Source organism: Crocodylus siamensis, chromosome 2, assembly GCF_052110815.1.
Source record: "Crocodylus siamensis isolate JL-2025a chromosome 2, ASM5211081v1, whole genome shotgun sequence".
NCBI lineage: Eukaryota > Metazoa > Chordata > Crocodylia > Crocodylidae > Crocodylus > Crocodylus siamensis.
Genome location: NC_143396.1, coordinates 233,606,473 through 233,620,419, shown reverse-complemented (window position 1 = coordinate 233,620,419; position 13,947 = coordinate 233,606,473).

Sequence of the window (13,947 nt, the reverse complement as noted above, 5' to 3'; positions counted from 1 at the left end):
AGCTTGGCAGCCCTAACTGTAAAGTACTGTCTCCTGATGTCCAGCCTGAGCCTTCTCATTAGGAATAATGGCCACACATTATTAGTAACCCCGGGTGGTGCCTGGGGGAACAGGGCCTCCCCCAATTCCCCCTGATGAGTTTGTAAACCACCACCAGATCCCCTCTCAGTCTTCTCTTGTGGAGGCTGAGTAGGTTCAGACCCTTTAGCCTCTCTTCGTAGGGCCTGCCCCACTGCCCCTTGACCATATGAGTGGCCCTCCTCTGGACCCTCTCAATGCTAGCCACATCCCCTTTGAAGCATGGCACCCAGAACTGGATGCAGTACTCCAACTGTGGCCTGACCAATGCCACATAGAGGGGAAGGATCACCTCCCTGGACCTGCTTGTGATGCATCTGTAGATGCACAAGGTGTGGTTAGTCTTACTGACTGCTTCTTTGCATTGGCAGCTCATGTTCATCCTAGAGTCAACAATGACTCCAAGATCCCTTTCTGCCACTGTGTTGACAGGAAGGGTGTTCCCCAGCCTCTAGGTGTGTTGCTGGTTCCTTCTCCCTAGATGCAGTACCTTGCACTCGTCTGCATTGAATTCCATCCTATTCTCATCTGCCCACCCCTGCAACCTTTCTAGCTCTAGCTGGATTCTGTCCCTCCCCTCCAGCATGCCCACCTCGCCCCACAACTTGATGTCATCAGTAAATTTGGACAGTGTGCATTCCACACCCACATCCAGATTGTTGATAAAGATGTTGAACAGTACAGGCCCCAGGACCAAGCCCTTGGGGACTCCACTGCCCACATCCCCCCAGGTCAAAAACAACCTGTCCACCACCACTCTCTGGCCACCCTGTGTTGGACAGAGAAAGTGATCAGATCATGGTCACCATCACCAAGCTTCCCCTCAATCCTCTCCTTTGGTCAGTACCAGATTCAGCAGTGCCCCTCCTCTAGTTGGCCTGTAAACCTCTTGCATTAGGTAGAGCTCATCATCGCAAGTGAGGAAGCTACATGACTGGTCAGACTTGGCTGTGTGCTCTGCCCATGAAACGTCAAAGAGGTTGAAGTCCCCCATGATGACCATGCATTGGGAGTGTGGAGCCTCAGCCAGTTCCCTACTGAATGCATGATCCAGCTCATCCTCTTAATAGACTCCTACAGTTATATCCCTTTCCCCACGCTCTCCCTGTATTTTAATCCAGAGGGTCTCAAAATGCCCTCCTTGGTTACTAAACTCAGTTTGAAGGGAGGTGTACTCCTCCTTCACGTAGAGAACTAGACCCCCACCCCTCTTCCCAACATGGTCTTTCCTGTACAAAGTATATAGGCTTCTATACCTGTGGACCAGTCATAGATGGAGTTCCAACAGGTCTCTGTTATCCCTAGAATATCATAATCTTTGTCACTCAGGAGAAGGGCCAGTTCCTCTTGCTTGTTTTCCAAACTCCTGGCATTTGTATACAGGCAGCTGAGCCTGCCATGAGAAGCTCAGGTCTTCTCTGTGCACTGGGATGTGACCTTTCCTTGGGCTGTTGTCAGAGTAGGTTCCCTTGTGCTACCTAAGCTGTTGGTAGTGTGGTTGGCATGACCTGGGCTTGAACTGTTAATTGACTGCCTGTCCCCCAGCAATCCTAGTTTAAAGCCCTATCAAGTAGGTTAGCCATTCTGGCTGAGAATGTTTCTTACCCTTTAAGGGTGAGGTGGAGGCCATCCCTTCCCAACAAGCCACTGCCTCTCCCCTGAAGTCTGGCCAGCGGTCAAAGAAGCCGGACCCCTTGCGATGGCACCATCGCCGTAGTCTTCTGCTAACCTGTTTGATGCCTGTGACCCATGACCAAGAAGATGGAGAAAAAAACTACCTATGCCCCCAGACCCTTGAGCCCAGCCCCCAGAGCCCTGTAGTTACTCATGACCTGGCTGAGATTGTTCTGAGCCATGTCATTTGTGCCCACATGGACGAGTAGCATAGGATGGTGGTCGGAGAGCTGGATGAGTTTGGGGATCCTTTCAGTCGCATCCCAGACACGAGCGTCTGGAGAAAAGACCCACAGAGAAATTCTGTGACTCTAGGCTCAGCTGCACCCACTATAAAAAACATAGTTTCCTGAACAGCTGTCATAACTGAGGTGGTATATTGTATCTACATAAGACTGCAAAGCAATGCCTCATAGTGGGGCAAGAGAGAAAGGAAAACATAATGTTGCTATCATTTACTGAAATTGGAGGGGGAATTTCCTAACACAGAATTTAATTTGGACACACAAAGTTAATATCTCTGCTGTGAAAAGTCATGTAATCACTTAAGAGCCAAAACCAACTAAGACTTTGATTTTGCTTCTTTTCTAAAAGAGGTTACTGTGAGTGTTCTTGTGCCACGACCCCCTTTTTTGGGAGCCAGAAGTTCTGTCAAACTGTCCTCTGGTGAGTTGGAAAGCTACTATTTAATCCTGAAGTTAACCATCTTGAACTCCAGAAGGTAAGATTTTGTTTGGGAAAACAAACTCAGGCTCTATTGACACTTCAGGTTTTGAAGACAAGCCTGCAAATGGAGTACAAATCAACATAAACAATGTCTGCCTGAGTTTGCAAACTGCCTAAAACAGCAGGCTTTTTTAAAGGGTTGGGCTTCTTCTAGGGTACTGTGCAATATGACTCACCATCCAGTCTAAAAAGGACACTGCATAACTAGATGATGTTAAGACCTAGCAGAACTAGAGCATCATTGCAGAACCAGATGATGTTAAGAACAGCAAGGATGAGCAAAGGCCCAAGAAACCTCCTGTTGGGCAGGTAAAATACATCTTGCAGGCCAGATTCAGCCTGCCAACTGGCTGGATCCAGCCCATGGCTACCCCTGCAATGCTCCACATGGGGCTGAGCCCCACCCACTCTGACCTGGGCAGTCCATGCCTGCACTCCCCCCGGCTCCAGCCAGCGAGCAGTTTCTGGGAAGGCTGTTCCAAGTGCGGCTGCAGCAAGTTGGATGTTCCTCTACTCCCCTCGCCTTCAATAGGAGTTGCCAGGCTGAAGCTTCCCTCCCCACCTGTCTGCCCAGAGTGGCAGAGCAGGGGACAAGAGTGGAAGTGGGACTGACCACTGGAGGCAAGGGGAATATTGCAGGGCAGCTGCAAGAGGTGAGGGGAACACAGCTGGGATGGGCTGGCTCCAAGTGTTCCCTGGCCTTGCAGCTGGAACTGTGCCATATGGGTCTTGGCCTTGCAGCCAGGAGCTCTCCCCACCACAGCCACACACACCATCCCACCCCCACACAGTCCCACATCCTCCACCATATTCTCTCACACAGCCACCATACCCCTGAACATACCCATACCCTCCCACAGCCTCCACACACACTCCCACCCTCCCATACCCACATCCTCCCACATGCCCTCACCCCAACCACATACCCCACACCCATACCCTTCCACATCCACCCCCCACACCCAGTCACCACCCACATAACCCCCACATACTCTTCCCTAACCCTCCCCCACACAATATGCAAGAGTAAAAGTGTAATTTAAGCTATTATGCAATCACCTCTAGATATCCTACACAAACATACACACATTAGGACAAAAATATTTTTTTAATAACATTAAAATACATTTTGTATTAGATGCTTAATTTTTTTTAGTCTGTGACTTGTTTTTTGGATTTGGGGGTTTTTTCAGTTTCAAGATGGCAACCCTCCTCCCAAAAGGAGTGCTTCTGGGGCAAAAGGAGGGACTTCTGGTATCAAAGGTCAGGTGTTAGGTACAGGACTTATAGTCCCAAGATGGTAACTGGGAGGCAGGCCAACTGTCAGGGGCAGAGCTACCCATGCGGCCCTCAACAACTCACCAAAACTTGCACTAAGCAGCCTTCCAGCCAAATTAATTGCTCACCCTGTCCTATGTGATGAAAAATTGAGAAGACTGGGACTGTTTACCTTAGAAAGAAGATGCATGAGAGGGCATGTACCCAGACTGTATGAAGTACTGAGTGGCATAGGAAAGGTGGCTCAGGAAATGTTATTCTTCTTGTCTTACAGTACAAAATCCAAGAAAAAGTTAAATGAAATGTAAAAATGTGGGCAAATCAAAACTGATCAAAGGGAAGTGTTTTTCAAAGAACTTGTGGCTCAGTGGACTAAGAAGTTGTGGAGGCCAAGAATGAACACGCTTTAAAGAAGGGACTGTAAATGTATCTGGATAGCAAAAATATACAGCTGGTCATCATAAATCCTTACCAGAATGTTGGAGGGATAGTGAGCCTTATGCTCCAAAGTTTAAAGCGCTCTCCATCAGGATGAGAGATAATGTGGGGGCAAATTGCCCCATATCTCCCTGCACAGAGGTCCTTACACCTTCCCAAGTATCTGATACTGGTCATTGCCATAGATGGATTCAAGGGGTGATGATCACCACTGCTCTTATCACTTTCCCTCCCTGCCCCACCACCAGTCCCACCACTGGATTCAGCAGCAAGGGAAAAGGGAACAAGTAGTAGCCTGTTTTCATGCAACTCTGGAGCCCAGAGAGACAGTGTCACCACCACTCGTCCTTTTATTTCTTGCACAGAATTTAGTAGAGGAGATTGGAAAAAGAAAAGGCAAACGGCATCAACACTCGCCCCCTGCTCTCCAGAGCTACATGAAAAGTGGGGTTGTGGCCAGACCCTTTGCTGATCAGCTGCTGAACTAGGAGCTCACAGCATATGTGGAGCTTCTGACCGAAGCTGCATTGACATGCTGGCGAGCTCAGAGAGTTGCCTGCACATGCACTGCAGTCAAACGGGGGGTGCAGCTGCACTGCCAAAGCTGGGGGTGGGGATGGGGAGGGGGGCAGGGGGCAGCCATACTGTCATGCCCTCTGGATCTGTCCCTGCTCATGTCTGATCTACTATGATGGCAATTTCTGTGTTCCCTATCATCACAATCAAACATTGATTCTGAAATCTGTTAGCACTTATCGTATTCACGGTGATCAAAATTACATGAGAAGGAGGTTCTTTCACCAACACTGGCTAAAGAACAGGTTAGAGGGGCTATTTAGAAAAGCTGGATGTGTACAAGTCCATTAGACTGGACACAATGTATCCAAGAGTACTGAGGGAGTTGACTGATAGGACTGCAGAGCCACTGGCCATCATCTTTGAAAAAGTGGCAATTGGGAGTTGTCTTGGACGAATGGAAGAAGGCAAATATAGTGCCCATCTTTAAGAAAGGGAAGAGGGAAGATCCATGGAACTACAGACCGGTCAGCCTCACCTCAGTCCCCAGAAAAATCATGGAGCAGGTCCTCAATGAATCCATTTATAAGCACTAGGGGAGAAGGTGATTAGAAACGGGCAGCAGGGATTCACCGAGGGCAAGTCATGCCTGACAAAGCTGACTGCCTTCTACAATGAGGTGACTGGCTGGGTAGATGCAGGAAGAGCAGTGGACATGATATACCTTGACTTTAGCAAAGCTTTTGATACAGTTTCCCACAACATTCTCACAAGCAAGCTAAAGAAGTATGGCTTGGATGAATGGCCTGTAAGGTGGATAGAAAACTGGCTGGATCACTGGGCTCAGAGGGTAGTAGTCAATTTGCTGCATGTCTAGTTGACAGCTGGTATTAAGTGGAGAACCCCAGGAGTCAGTCCTGGGGCCGGCTTTGTTTAAAATCCTCATCAGTGATGTGGAAGATGAGATGGAGTGTACCCTCAGCAAGTTTGCAGATGACACCAAGCTGGGGGGATGAGCAGACACTCTGGCGAGTAGAATTAGGATTCAGAGAGACCTCAACAAATTCGACCAAAAGAAATCTCATGAGGTTCAGTAAGGACAAGTGCAATGTTCTACGCTTAGGATGGAGTAGTCCCATGCAACAATACAGGCTGGGGACTGACTGGCTAAGGAGCAGCACTGCAGAAAAGGACCTGAACATTACAGTGGACAATAAACTGAATATGCGCCAACTGCGTGCTCGTTTCCAAGAAAGCTAACAGCACACTGGGCTGCATTAGTAGAAGTGTTGCCAGCAGAGCATGGGAAGTGATTCTTTCCCTCTCTTCAGCACTAGAGAGGCCACATCTGAAGTACTGTGTTCAGTTTTGGGCCCTCCACTACAGAAATGATGTGAACAAATTGGAGAGAGTCCAGTGGAGGGGAGCCAAAATAGTTAGGGGGCTGGGGCACATAATTTCTTAAGAGAGACTAAGGGAGCTGGGTTTATTTAGTCTGCAGAAGAAAAGACTGAGTGGGGATTTAATAGCAGCCTTCAACTACCAAAAGGTGACTCCAAAGAGGATGGAACTAGGCTGTTCTCGGTGGGGGCAGATGACAGACCAAGGAACGATGGTCTCAAGTTGCAGCAAGGGAAGTTCAGGTTAGCTATTAGGAAACACTTTCTCACTGGTTGGGTAGTAAAACACTGGAACAGGCTACCCAGAGAGGTTGTGAAATTTCCATCCTTGGGGGTTTTTAAGACCCAGCTAGACAAAGCTTTGGCTGGGATGATCTAGTTGGGTCCTGGTCCTGCTGTAAGCAGGGGGTTGGACTACATGACCTCTTGAGGTCCCTTCCAACCTAGTTTTCTATGATCCTATGAGGAGAGCTGAGCATTAGATGATATCCATTTCCATATACCATTTTTCTTTCATCATAACAATTTCTGATGACAGAAGACGAGATGTTTTAGGATTTTAAAGCCCTGAGACGGATTTAATCTTTGCTCCATAATCAAATTAACTAAATCATGGCAGTCTTAAGCAAATTGAAGAAACATAGCCACCCATACAAAAACATAAATGATAGCACCTGATTCTAAGGAGAGGGATGATATTAACAAGGCAGGCAATAAATGATCAAGTGACTTAAGACTATGACTGTAGCAACTTTGCTGTTTTATATGTAATCAAGAAATTACTGTTATCATCCTGATGCACTTGTGTTTTTTTCTATTTAGACCCATAACTCGTTTCTTTTCTGCTTAGATACGTAACACCCAAGACAGGGTCATTAGAGATGCAGTGTAGTACTGCAGATCCTTAGAAGATGTCTTCAGTTGTCAGTCAAATCTTTTAACAAATGCATGCAATGCAGAAGGCATGTTTCTAACTATCCATCAAACTTGTGTTGGTGGGAGCAGCGCATTTTCAACCTTTCTGAAATGACATCTCTACTGAAAATAACTTCTTTTCTAACAGTCCCATAAAGAATACATAACCCAATCAGGCCAGCTACTTAAAATGAAGCAAAGCCTATATCCTGAAGCAATTTCTATTTCTATACATTGATGTACAGTTTATTTCCTCCCAAAAAAAGTATTTAGGAACTAGGAGAACTAAAACTTTGTGAATCTATTAAAACAATATTTTCACAGTGCCTCTAAGGTTTCAATAGTATGACTGTAATGTAGCAGGCTCACCTTTTGTTGTATAGTTAGTGCTGATGTATGGGTTCATGGTGGGAAGGGAGCATAATGTTATAGATCCTTAGTAAGGATGCTGCAGGACTCAAAACTTATTAGATCCTAAGCAAGACCAATTATAGGCATTAGAAAATGGTACGGGATGGAAGTACCAGGTGTGACTATCTGGAATTATCAAAGAAATGTGGAAACTCAAAAGTTATGGAGGCTCAGGTGACATTTGGCTGACTGCTCTTCTGTAATGACAATGATCTGTGCTTGAGAGTAAGCATATGCTACCTTCATCTTAAGGCATAGCAGTAGAGTGCTTATCATGTTTTGCCACATGTCCAGGGGGGTGAGTTTTGGCTGGAACTGGTACCAGTCATCCCTGCTGTAAATGTCTCCCTAGTCATTCAAGCTAGGGAGTCAAAGATGGCCAAATGTCCTGTATTCATCTCTTTTCATTGGCTATAGAAACTGGTGTGTCTTCACCATGCCAGCTAATTGGCCATTGGACTCAGGAGGATTTTTGACCAGCACCTTGAAGTACAAATGCAAATTTACTTGCAAAAGTTAAAAGACAAACTCTGGTGCTAAGTGCTTTGCATATAGATAGCACATTATCTCAGATACTCTAAAATCAGTTTTCAAACATCTTCTTAATTGGCTGGACACCCCTTGCCAGATTCCTCGAAGTCATAGCTCAGTGAAATGGAACCACAGCTGAATCAAAACACAGCAGCTGCCAAAAGTGCACAGCACACCACTGAAGTTCAATAGGAAACATCTACTGTGCTTGACTTTGGCTGCAAGGGGAATTTTGGAAAGCTGAATAGAATCAAAACAGCTAGGAAAAGGGGGGAAATGCAGAGATATAAGGTACTGTGGAGGAGATGACAAGATGAGACATCAAGCAGACTGGTGTCCACTTACCTGCTGGACCATTTGTTTAGTACTGACTCAAACTTCAGGATGTTCACATGGGTTCACCAGTGTGCCTTCTGATGACATTCCTTGGAGATTTCTAATCCAAATACCAGCTTGGTCAAACCATACTTACTCTAAGAGACCCCAGTAAACTACAGCACATTACTTCATGGCACAGGGAAACCCAGCCTATGGTTTAGACGAGGAACAGGTTTCTGGACAGACCAATGGATCTTTCTTACCCTACTCAGCCGAAGTGAGATGCAGCTGCATTAAACCAGCGCAAAGTACAGGTCCTGTATTTAACTAAATCCGAGTCCTATTGAACAACACTGTTGTTTTGCAAAGCATGGAATTTCAAAGCTCACAAGGATTTCAAATCAGGCATATTACTGGCCACAACCATATCCCTAAACTGAAGCAGGTTTGATAATTAGGAAACAATGATCTCTCCATGTTAAGTCTCTTGAAATCTTTGTAGACAGAAAATAAATCTGAGCTGCAAATTCTTGAGTCCCCCAGCAGCCGATCCCACTGACAGGGGAGGGGTCCCCCAACGGCCAGTCCCACTGACTGTGCACTGCTACGTGTTGCCCCTGATTCCCGGAACAGAATTATGTAGGTGGGAACTTACTAACTTCAAGTCAAACTTTTTATGCACTTTATCTGATCTGCTATCCAATTCACATTCCCTTTGATTTCAGAGACTCTTTGCAAACCTCAGTTCCCCAGTATGGTAAGGCTCCTCCGCCTATCGAAACCAAGTTTCTCCCTTTTCTCCACATGGAGAGTTCAGTGTGCCTCCTACTATTTCTTTAGACAAAGGTTCTGTGTGCATCCGATTTACTCCCATGCCTCTTTCTTTCTAGACATATACATTTTAAAGCTAAACTGGAAGGATAGGCAGACTTTAGATAAGAGGTATCATTACAACGACTGCCATCAGTCAACAATGACAGGTGGCAAAAACTGTGAGCTCTGTCAAACCACACAATATCGGATCCACTTGTCCTCCTTTTTCCTATTTTGCTTTTTCCCTGTTGTCACCCGTATCAGGAGGGCTCTGCCCATGGTTGAGTAAAATAATTTTACATTAACTAATTTGTCACTGCAGGATAAGAAAATCCTTCAATACTTTCATTATTTTTAATAAAAACAAACCTTTTATCACAAGGCAACTTAGAGGTCCTTAACCTCACTCATAACACTTTCATCTGAATTTGCCTCATTTACTCATCCAGCATGGCTGACTTTTTAAAACAATTATTTTATTAGTGATAGGGAAGTCTACCTTTATATAGAAACTTACTTCATGATCAGCTCACTGTACTTATTTAAAGAGCTTAGAGGCTTTATTATACTAATTTACTGGATAATCTCTGAACACACAGCAATGCTACCAAATCTCTCCTTCCTAATAGTTTGCATGCTTTACTTTTTGATCTAAAAACGTTAGGATCAGTTTAAAACCTCCCATTGGCTGATGAGAAATGTTTGCCACTCTCCTATCAAGTGCTTTGCTTCTTTAACTTAAAAAGTTAGCATCAGCTCAACTGTTCTTTAAAGCTACCTAATTTCTTTGTGTATGCCACAGGCAGACTTTCCTGGTGTGTGATGCCTTCTTCCTATTTCAGTAGCTTTGGGTGAAATAAGCCCCTAAGTTTATCCTATAGCTACCAGAGTGTTTGGCATAGCTTTCATGGTGCAGGGCAATGCTTACAGTGACATGCACAGTGTCTGAATAACACAGTTTATAGTTGGGATCATCCAGTATCGTCACTGGGCTCATCAAGTATTATTTTTAAAATGCAAACCACCATATATAAGAAATCCATGGACCAACATACATATCTGCACAGAACCAGCAATCAGCCTAAACACACCAAGAAAGCTGTAATATACAGCCAATCCCTCTGATACTACTACATTTGTATTGAGGAAAACACGCATGCTCATCATGTTGCAAATCTCAAAAGGGCTTTAACTCAACAAGAACACTCCCCGAGAGAGAGAGATCCCACTTTTGAAAGAGCCACCTGGATACCATGTAAAGTACTGCTGCAGTACAAAAAGAAAATCCCCATGAATCTCACACCATTAGTAATGACATACCATCCTTTCCTGGAATGTATATGGAAAATCCTCCAACAACTGCAACCCATACTAGAAGACCCAATTCTTAAAGAGATCTTCCCAGAACCACCCATCTCAGCCTTTAAACAAGTACCAAACCTCACTAATCTCATCACCAGAAGCAAACTTCCTGTGGCCCAAAGTACACAGAATGGATCCAGACCATGTCAGGACAAGAAATATAAAACCTGCCAGCATATCTCAACAGATTTGTTAAGTATTCTCTGCCCCAAGCATAGCACATGTAACAAAGCAACCATGCTATAGTGAAAATGCAAACTTAATTCTCCCAACTCATCTACAATGCAAAAATTGATTCTGGGGAATTCTGTTTTTAAAGCCAAAGACAACCAAGTCTTTCACCAATAATGGTTGGCAAGAAAACTTACTGGCATTCATGCCATAGCAGCAAAGTGGGGCCTCATGCCAAACCTTCCCACATCCACTAAGGTTCCCTCCCATTTTATGAAGTCCTCCTTTATCACAGCCTTATGGTGAGTGCAACTCAGACTCCACCTTGCTGACACCCTCCTAATCAACAAAACAATGTCCGTGTCTCTGACTATTAAGGTCTTTGCTGCCTTAGTATGAATGCCAGTGAGTTTTCTTGCCAACCATTGTGGTGAAAGACTTGGTTGTCCTTGGCTTTAAAAACAAAATTCCACAGGATCATACGAGTCTGGGTTAGGAATGCAGTAAACTTGTTTACTGACCTGCAATAACTATTTAGCAGCTTCTGAACTAGGCAGAGCATGCTGTAAGACAGACATTTTCTACCCCCAAAAGTCAGAGATGCTTATGGAAAAAAAGGATGGTGGCACATCCACTGGAATAAATGCAAAAACCACTGAAAATCTGCCAAAGTCTCTTCTATGGATGTGACGTTACAATTCTTCCTTTGAGTTTTGTCCCAAATTCATAGTGGCTACATGCCACTAAACAGCTCTCTAGTGTCACGCTTTCCCAGGGGTGGCTGCATTTCAATGAATGCCATGATTCCTATCTACCCAATTTATAAAGTCCTTTAGGACACCAATGGATGAAAGGCATGATTCAAGTGAGTCGTAATTCACCCACCTGCGGCAAAGGCCATTACAGACCATCCCACTATGGCTGGGATTATATTATTTTTGCCAACCTTAAATGGCAGGCTCAGAATACACTAAGCACTATGGCCAGCTTTTGTGATGATAGCCGTTTGCTATGGCAGTATCTATGTTAGTCAGTAAGTACCAGTCTCTGGTAGGTGCTCAGATGTACATGGCATGAGTACCTAGATATCATAGTTATAATGGACAAGTATCAAGAAAATAATCAAAATGCACTAGCTCCACAATCAGCAGATCAGTTAGAAGAAATAGGACATCTACAAGTCTCTTCCTTCCCAGACTCTCAGATTCTAATTAAGATTAGTGAGACATGGCTGCAGTCATCACCAAGCTTTATGCTTCCATGTGCATCTTCTGTGCTATTCCTGTAACTGTGCCAGAATACAGATACCGAGTAAGGTAGTGTGTATCTATTTGTTTTTAAAAAAATACTTGAAATTCAGAATGAAGTAGGCTCAATATGTGACCCAAATTTAAAAAATATTTTGACAAGTACCATTAAATTCAAAGGCATTAATATGTTTACGTAAGGAAGAAGTAGAAACCTCTATTGCATGTATTTTGCATTGTAAACAAACCACACAAGTCTAATCTTGGAGGGTTTCTTAGTAGAATGTAGTATTCTACTTATTTTACTTTTTGGAACAGATATTTCAATGCAAAATATCCCAGGCAATCTGACACATCTGCAGGTGCTCTACTGGTAAATTGGTAAATTGTTTGAAGATCACATTAAGTGTTTGTAATGGGTATATTCATCTTAGATACAATTTTATGAAGTTTATACTTGCAAGTGTGTACTCTTTGATCCTTCTTATCCTGGGTAAAGGCTCAGGCAGGAGTGTACCCATTCTGGAAATCAACACATGGCTGAATAGATGGTGTCACCAACAGGGCTTTAGCTTTTTTGGCCATGCGGTGGCGTTCCAAGGAAAAGGACTGCTAGGAAGAGACAGAGTCCACCTTATGAAGAGAGGGAAGAGCATCTTGGCCTACAGACTCACTAACCTGGTGAGGAAGGCTTTAAACTGAGTTCACTGGGGGATATAGACAAAAACACAGAGGGAAGTAGAGACCCATGTGACCTGGATAAAAGCAAAGTAAAAGGATACTATAGGGGTAGCCTTAGCAATGTTCTAAGAGAGAAGTTAGGGCAATTAACTAGTTATCTATAATGTTCATTCACTACTGTAAGAAGCATGGGGAATTACCAGGAACAGCTGGAAGTCCTAGTATAGTCATAGAAGTACAGTGGAATTAGGATAACAGAGACTCGATGGGATAATTCATATGACTGGAGTATTTCCATGGATACCCATAACTTGTTCATGAAGGACAGGTGGCAGAAAAGGAGGTGGTGTTGCCTTCTATATAAAGGAGGCATATATTTGTTGTGAGGTGCAGTGTAAAGTAAGGGGGAGACTTACTGAAAGCCCCTGGGTCAAGGTAAGGAGACAGTAAGAGGGGTGTCATGGTGGTTGTTTAATATAGACTACCAACCAGGAAGAAGAGTAGGTGAGGCAACTTCAAACAACTAGCAGAAGTTTCCAGATTGGTTCTCACAGGGGACTTTAATTACTGTGACATCAGCTGGAAGGTTAACACAGCAGTGCACAGTGACCCATCAAGTTGTTGGAGTGCATCAGGGCTAACTTTTTATCAGTGGTGGAGAAGCCAGTTAAGAGGAAGCTTTTTTTGATTTGCAGTTCACAAATGGGGAGGAACTGATTAAGAATGTGAGGACAGATGAGACGTGAGGAATGTGAGGACAATTGATTAAGAATGTGAGGGCAGAATGCAACTTAGGTGACAGTGACCATGAAATCATAGAGTTCATGTTCCTAAGGAAGGACAGCAACAGAATAGAGGCACAGAGCTTCAGAAAAGCAGACTTCAACGAACTTAGAGAACTAGTCAGCAGGATCTTCTGGTTGGATCAGTGTGCTCCAAGAGCAGTCATCAATCAGTCAGTCTCTAGTTGAGAGGAGGTATCAAGTAAGGGGTCTGTCCTGGGTCCACTATGATTTAATAGCTCCATTAATGACTTGGAAAATGGGGTTGAGTGCACCATTAGCATACTTGTAGATGAAACCAAACTGAGTTACAAACACTCTGGAGGGTAGGATTAGGATCCACAATGACCTTGATATAGTGGACCATGAACTGAATGTGAGCCAACAGTGTGCTCTTGTTGTAAAAAGGCTAGTGATATACTGGACTATATTAATAGGAGCATCGCTCTCAAGACAGAGATGATCCTTCTGCCTTATTTGGTATTGGTGAGGCCTTACCTGGACTACTGTGTCCACTTGTGGACTCTGTACTTCAGGGAATAAAATAATGGGCAAATTAAAAAGAGCCCAGGAGGGCAACAAAAATGATTATAGGCCTGGAAAATG